Source organism: Triticum dicoccoides, chromosome 1B (genome assembly GCF_002162155.2).
Source record: "Triticum dicoccoides isolate Atlit2015 ecotype Zavitan chromosome 1B, WEW_v2.0, whole genome shotgun sequence".
In the NCBI taxonomy this organism is placed as follows: Eukaryota; Viridiplantae; Streptophyta; class Magnoliopsida; order Poales; family Poaceae; genus Triticum; species Triticum dicoccoides.
In genome coordinates this window covers 65,396,005-65,403,906 of record NC_041381.1, presented here as the reverse complement: position 1 = coordinate 65,403,906, position 7,902 = coordinate 65,396,005, and the positions used below count along the sequence as shown (strand labels likewise).

The 7,902-nt window shown below is 44.8% G+C and overlaps 1 long non-coding RNA gene across 1 annotated transcript; it reads left to right on the top strand.

The window, feature by feature from the left end:
* The first annotated feature begins 3,079 nt into the window (after nucleotides 1-3,079).
* On the top strand, nucleotides 3,080-7,448 carry LOC119319336. Its single transcript, XR_005154438.1, has 2 exons — nucleotides 3,080-4,654; nucleotides 7,134-7,448. It is a non-coding gene; the product is annotated as an uncharacterized LOC119319336 (long non-coding RNA).
* The last annotated feature ends 454 nt before the right edge of the window (nucleotides 7,449-7,902 follow it).

Here is a 7,902-nt window from a genome sequence, read left to right as displayed (position 1 = left end):
CGCGGCGGGTGGGAGAGGATTCGGCTGCGGGCTGCGTTTTTTTTTTTCGTTTGCTTCAACGCGGATGGAAGCGGGCTGGGCTTTGGAATATTTTTCCAAGGGAAAAAAAATCTATGCAAAATTTCCAATGGAGCAAAATAAATTCTATGCTCGCCCAAAAAAAATTAATCCTATGCAAACACAAAAATGACTCCCTGTTACAAAATGCTCACACCCGAGCGTCGGCCGTCGGACAGAAGATGTGCATCACTGAGGAACTCGCACCGCCGACGCAAGTCGTGCCACTCACTTGCAGAGGAGGAGGCGGACATGAAGGAGAAGCCGTCTGGCATGAAGGTTGAACCCGGCGGATTTGACATGAAGGAGGCAGACGCAGAGTTCCACCTCGCCCAAGCCGAGGAGTCGGGAGCGAAGCACCTCGCAAAGAAGTTGTGGCTAGAGGTGGAGCAAGCGGGCGTTGCAGCCTTCATGACGCTTGCCGCCGATCCCAGCCTTGTGGCCAAAAACCCAGGCCATCCTCATTTCACTGCAGTCTGAGTGGAAGGTGGTGGTGAAGTGCCACCTTATCCACCTCCATGACGTGAGGCATGAGCAGCTCTTCACTGACAGGGAGGAGACGGCACATATTCGCCCCGCCTCCAATAACCACAAGGCCAACGGCTCCATCAAGGGGGTCATTGACATCTCCTCGAACGAGGAGCGGGGAAGAGTAATTCTCTATCAAGTGAAGTTTTTGTTATAATGTTTGTAGTGTGGTACCTATGATGAAATATAGGTTGCATGCAGTTGCATGAAATTGAGGGTTCAAAGATGGGAGGTGGTGCGGTTGCAAACATAGACAAACGAGGGCGTCAGAATTGTCAATTATCCCGCTCACTCATTTTTTATTATTTTATGCAATGAAATACCAAATACAACATATATTATTACATGCGATCATTCCCTTGGTAAAATTATTGTAATACCATTCTATCCCTTGTGTAATTACTTAATAACTTCACACAAACCACTCTCCTTTCGTATGACTACTCAGTTATGCGTAAGTCATATTGATATTTGTGGATTTTGGATTGCAAGGCTATTATGGCATATGTTTGGTTCATGCCCTAAGCTTCATGTCTGGTGAAAGTTGATGTTTTGACAAAGTTGATGCCTACCTGGCCATTGGGAAAATATAGATATTTTTGCCTCGCAGGCAGCTGCGTGCATGCGATGTTTGGCTGCTACCCTTGCTGGAGACAATTGCTTGAAAATAAATAGATTGGATGGTTGAATTGACAGGATGTACAACACAAAAAGGTGCTACACAGCTCAAAACCACATGTGCCTGGAGCTCGGGCTTCCGGTCCCATCAGCCTGAACCATGCTAATGAAGTTGCATGTGATCTAGGTATGCTAGTTAGCTGCATGTGAGCTCCAGGCCAGGGACATGTCTAGAACTTGAGGCTACAAACCAAATATCGTCCAAGCACAACTTATGGAGTTTGTCAGGCCAGGCAAGTCTCGTCAAGCCTCCAGCCAAACATCCCCTTAGCCCATGAAGGACCAGAGAAAGAAAAGAGCCAATTGAGACAATTATGGATTTGACTGAAATTACCTTACTTGGCCAAGCATGTTATAAATATATTCTCAAACCACTTGCAAAATGATCTTTTTGAATCTACAAGGCTCGCATACAGATCTTTCAATGCAAAGATCATAATGTGGTGACTCATGTTGTAACTTGCTACGGAATAGGTTAATTTATCAACACGAAGAACTTCCCTGCAATGTGTTTCCCGCTTGAAAGTTTCCTTCCCTACTATCGCCCATGCAGAATCCTCGTCCAATTTCTCATTTCTTGTGTTTCCTGCCCAATATGTTTTGTTCGACAGAAAGAAGCTTCCCATTTGTGTATTTTCTCCCGAAAGTTTACCGTCCAATTTCTCGCAGGAAACACGTGGCGAGATATATTGGGTTCTGAAAACACGTGGCAGAGATATGGGCGGAAAATAGACGGTAGGAGATAGCAGGGCAAGCGAAATGGGAGGGGAAACATGTGTCATAGTAATTAGCTAGGCCATCTCTCTCACATAAAATAACAACCAATACAATCGACCGTGTGGTAGGCGGAGTGCATGAGGCCATAAAAACATTAATAGAAAATAAGGCCCGGCGTGCCCCGTGCATGGTAGTGACCATGCTTCCATTGATGCATGTACATACAAGTTCGCCATGATTAATGACATGTCTCTCTGCCAATGGCAATCCGCTCCTCCAACAATGGTGCACACTCAACCTATTTAAAAAAAGTTGAATTTGCGAGTGAGAAAATACTTTCTTTCCAATGCAACTAATTTATTGTATGGGAAAAAGGAAACAAGTGGAGAAGCACCCTGATCGTATTAAGCCGACTCAAACTCACCAAACAAAGCAATAGGTGCACGTAGACCCATTGACGGTGGGTCCCACACGGCGAAATAAATGTGGACGTTGTAGTAAAAAATATATTTTTGTTTCGAGCATGCTTTATTATGGAAATATTTCCTGGTTTATAATTCACTAAGAAAAGAGACTAGGATGCGATCCGCAAGCTGTTGGGTGTGGGCGTCTGACTAAAGGAGTTGGTCGATTCGTGCGAGGGCAATATTGACCAATCAAAACGCATGGCTTGGTTTAATATTATGTTCAATGGAGTCACCACTCGGTCCATTTCATGGCATTTTTGTGCCGTCGGATATAAACAAGCGGCTTGGATCGGCTCGAGAGCGTGGGAGATAGCGAGGAACCAATCACCGAGGAGCAATCTTTGGGTAGCTATACATACACACACACATGGTATGAAGTGCCTGTTCGGCTCCACCTAATCAATCCGTGGGAGGCCGTGAGTAGCCAATCAGCAGCGAGCAACAACAATTAATTCACTCAACAATTGCGTGTGAGGAGCCCGAGTGAATTTAATTTTTTCTTTCTTGAAAAAGAGAAACCAATCAGAGAGAGCACCAATTAAAATTTCTTTACTCACTCAACACCCCACTCGTCGGCCCAGCAGCAAAAGTTTCTCCTTTCTTCTCCCCTTCCCTTTCCCCTTCGGCGCCGCCACCCAACGCCCCGTCTCCCTCGCTCGCACCTCGCCGCCGGCCACGGCCTCCGCCATCTCCCCCACAGCCGCCGCTCCCCTCCCCTCATCAATCAGCAGACAAGAGAAGAGGGAGATCGAGGGAGCAGGTCAAGCGGCGGCCATGGCCCATGGTGCTCCTGGTCCGAGATCCATCTACCACGGTCGTCAGGGGAGCACAATCGACTGCTCGCGAGGAGACGGCTGCCCGCTCACCTCCGTGCCAGCCCTATCTTCCACACCTGGCACCTCACCTCGGGCGGCGGATTGGATTCCCGCCGTCGTCAAGTGGATCGACGGAGATGCTCCTCCGTATGCTTCTGCTCCCCCATTGCCCATGCCGTGGAGCTGGAGCTTCTGCTCTCCCGGGTCGCCCCTCTTCCCCTAGTGCAGGTACTGTCTCACCCATCTTCTCGTCTTCGATTTGCTTCCCTTCCCTTCATGATACGTTCCCCTCCACTCGTCTCGATTTCTTCCATCCGTCCGGCCATTGCTGCCACCTCCCATCCTCCATCTGCCTCCTCCTCCCCGGCGAGCTCGCCAGGCACGCCGTCTCCGAGGGCAGGCCATTACCAAGTTCGCCTCCTCGTAGGCTAGCTGCTCTTGTGTCTTCTCATAATGTGTTGATTTCTCCTGGCTGTTTGAAGAATCCATTGTACGCTCTAGTTAGATATTTGGACTGCATCAACCTGTATCTCCACTACTAGTAAAAGAGCAAACTTGAATTACCCTATAGCCACACCAACTAATGTACACAGGATTACCAGAAACGTCCGATCAACCCACCTAAATCACATCTAACAATCCAAATTACATCAAGGGGTCGGCCGTATAAACCAACGCGCCAGATTGAATGTTCTGCCGGCAGACTACGTCCTGTCCGGCTGCCCCACGACCAAACCTCGACCACCTCCACCGAATCTCCACTAATTGCGCCACTGCCACACCGAGATTTCCTCTCTCTCCCTCCCGGTTTCCCCTCTGGTCTCTCTCTCTCTCTTCCCCGAACGCGCAACAGCGCTAGGGATTCGCCCTCCCACTAAATCGAGATTCAGATCATGGAGGGCGGCGTAGGAACTGTCGAATCCTGCCACCCCCAGAATCCTTCTTCCTCTCCTTCCCTTCTTTATGCCCAACACATGTACACCCACCTGTAGCAGCTCCTCTATTCTTCGCATGTTCAATTGCTCCTCTACTCTTTCCCTCTGTGTGTGCTTTTCTTTGTATCTCTACTCAGGACAACGGCGACTAGGCGGACCGGCGACTGGCGGGGCGACGGAAAAGGGTGGGCGACGCCGTGACAAGATGAGGGCATGAGGCGGAGAAACCGAGCGGACAAGCAACCGGCGCACCTACAGGTACATCCATACAGGTGAATCGATCGATATTTCTTTTTTTTAACAGGCACACGTACATGGAAAAGGGATCGATTAATCGATCGAACCGATAGCTGCTAGGCAGGCGTGGATGCACGGTGTGCTGGCCGGTGTCCAGATCCAGATCTTACAGGTGCCCAGCCCAAAAAGCTGGACTATGTATAAGCACAAAATTTACCTGGTGCGTCCGCCCTTGTGTCTACTAAGTACAGATGGTGTACTGTTCTATCATAGCTTGTTCTGTTTTTTTTTTCCAACCATTTTTTGTTGTATATTCTTTGTTAGTAAATGCCCCAATCTTTATCATCTAGGGCTAGGGCGCTAGGCACCATGTATTTGGTAGTACAGTGAGTTTATGTGAAATCCTCCAAAATTTTGTTATCTCGATTTCTTAAAAAAGCAGAAGAGAGTTGTCCGGTTAATTTACGGAGAACCGAGCTAAATCGTTACAACACGCCTAGCAAGAAGGGCGTCCTGGCCGACCTGGCACCCACAATACCAACACACACCTCCCAGGCGAGAACACTGTCGAGGTAGCCTGCAATGTCATCGTCATCACCTCTCTCCGAGCAAGCGACTCCGACTTCAACGCAGACGAACCGTCAAGGCCACTCCGAACGGACGACACACGAGAACCATGTTGGCTAATGCCACACAATCGGCCGTCTATGACGAAGACCCGGCAGCTTTGACTAGGGTCCCTTTCTCTATCAGTTATATGGTTCTTAGCTGATTGCATGATTAGGATTTTAACACTCAGGCTACGTTTGGCTGTAGGGTATTTTTAAAGTTTTCAAACAATACTGTGGTTTTTTCATAAACCTGCAGTATTAAATACTTTGATGCGTTTGATGTCAACAAAAACTAAAGTTCTATAACCCGTAGTATCCCAGAAACCGTGGTCTTTTTGCAATTTCGGAAAATGAGGTCCCGACTTCTTTTTTTTCTAAACGGAGCCGAGAGAAATCTTCATAAGGGCGCAATTGATGCCAAGATAAAAGATTAGATGCAATCGCCTTCCTATTTTCATCTGTCTGTTGTATGGTAAACTGACTGTGTCCTATCTCCTAATTATTAGGCGTTTCAGTAACTATTTAGAGCTTCCTGTACGTCCAGATAAGAAGATTAGATGCTATCGTTTAGAGGTTAATCTACGTCTATATAAGATGATTAGATGTAGCTATAGATTGCATCGCATGCGATCGCCTTACATTTTTTGCTGTGTCAGTTATATTGTATAAACAAATTGTATCCCATCTCCTACTTCCTGAATTCCAAATTATAAGATGTTTTGGTAGGCTCAAACAGCCTAATAAAACATCTTATAATTACAGATGGAGGTAGTAATTATTAGGCATTCCAGTAGCCGTTTAGAGGTCTCTCAAGTCCTTCCAGCGTTATTACCTGCGAATCATCCCTTCTCTGTAGCCATGAGTGAATGAAGCTTACCGCCAGGAAAAAGGATATGTGATCTTCTCCGCCGTGCTGCATGGCGTCTGCATGCAGACAGCGGCTGTTAGCACATCTAATTGGTCAAAACTTGGTAAAACATCACCAGCGAAAAATCTCTGTACTTTCTGAGAAACCGGGAAAACTACGGTAGTAAGAAACTGTAATATTGCTTTGCCCATGCGTCGGAATACTTTGGCTTTGAATTATCACTGTTTTCTAAATATTGTGCTACCAAACTGTGTTTTGAATGCGTTTTGATTTTTGGTTTGAGAGTTTTTGCCCCAGGCCGAGATGACCGAATTTCGGCCATTTTCAAAATTTTCGGCCAAATTTTGCCAAATTTGACCAATTTCGGCTGAAAGATAGATTTCACCCTAGGCAAATCCCTTTTTTCGGCCAAAAATTAAAACACAGGCCAAACTAAGCATCAGTGTTTTAAGAAGAAAATTAATGAATGAAGAGACTGCTCTTCTCCAGTTCGGTGGGAGCAGAGTAGGCAATCATGGAGGTGACAGACGCAATGACTTAGCACGACGGATGGTTGGCCCCAAGTTTCTACAACTGATTTGAGTTTTCTGTGTGTGGGTAATAAGTACAGTACTTGTACTGTATTATCCTTGTACTGTTCTCTTCACCCATTTTTTGTTGTATACCCAATCTTTATTAACTAGGCAGCATGTATTTCTTACACAACCAGTGATATGAAGTCTGTCCAATATTTTGTTATCTAGGTAGTCAAAACAACTTCAGTCTGCTTAATAAAATTCTTCTGTTTTTGTTGCTACAATGACAAAAAAATTGTTGTGCCAATGGAGAACTTGGATCAATTGATAGTATACCAATCTTGGGCACTAGACATCTATTTCATATGAATGTTTGCTACTGACATATGGTAGTTGTGATAGTTAATGTTTCTTGCTCCATGTTGCTTCTTCTTCTGACAAATCAAGAGTAATCTATCATATCATTCACCATCTTGCAAATGTCATTGTTTCACAAAAGCTACTTTCTGTCTTTCAGTGCCGGTTAATCTTTTTTTATCCATTTATGTATTTCTGATACCAAAGAAGAGGTTTTCTACAAAAGCTATTTTCTGTCTTTCAGTGCGCAAATTTGAAGAATGTACATGCATTTGGATGTCAAGATATGTTGATTGTTGCAACCAGAAACCATTTACTACTTTGCTAACCCATTTCTTTTTATTTCAGCTCAAGCTTCCTTCTGTAACTCCTACATTGGTGTTTATGATAACTATGGAGCTATGACTAAAAATCCTATGGAGTTATGATCCAAAAAAGAACTGTGGAGTTGTGTGCAAAGAAAGAGAAGGACATAATGTTTCTCAATTTTCCCTTTGTATCAGTATATGTTTCACATTATATCATAGGCACAATTAGTTGAGCTCTCAAGCAGAACTTTTCCAGTATGACTACACTTACAATGCCTTGTGAGAATTTTGTAGAAGGAAATATTTCGCCCATGAAAACCTGAGACTAACTAGCCACGGTGTCTACATTTTATCATGGTAGGGTGAAACCTTGTTTTTTCTTTCCTAAGTAGATATAGTTATGTTTTGATACGGTATAATACATATCTTTTCTAAAATTTAAAAATACATATCATTTACAAAACTAAATACCAAGAAACTAGATGGAAATTACTTGTGAAATAGCAACACTAATTTCTTGGTGTAATCTAAAGAAGAAGAATGTTCGCTTTTTGATCAAGCAATTTGGCGACAGCAGTGCCAAGTTTCAGTTCAGCAGGGAGACCAAGTGCCCCTACATTGTCCATTCCTACAACACCCTGGCCTGTCAAACGATCCAAGAACATGCAGATGAAGTAAGCACTAAGTTGGTGACTTGGTGTAAGAGTATGGAATTGAATACGATGAATGATGTGCTCGCCGAACAGGCACATGTTTTGTCTATATATGTACCCATGACTATGTTTTCAGAATTGGTTGGGAACAGCCCC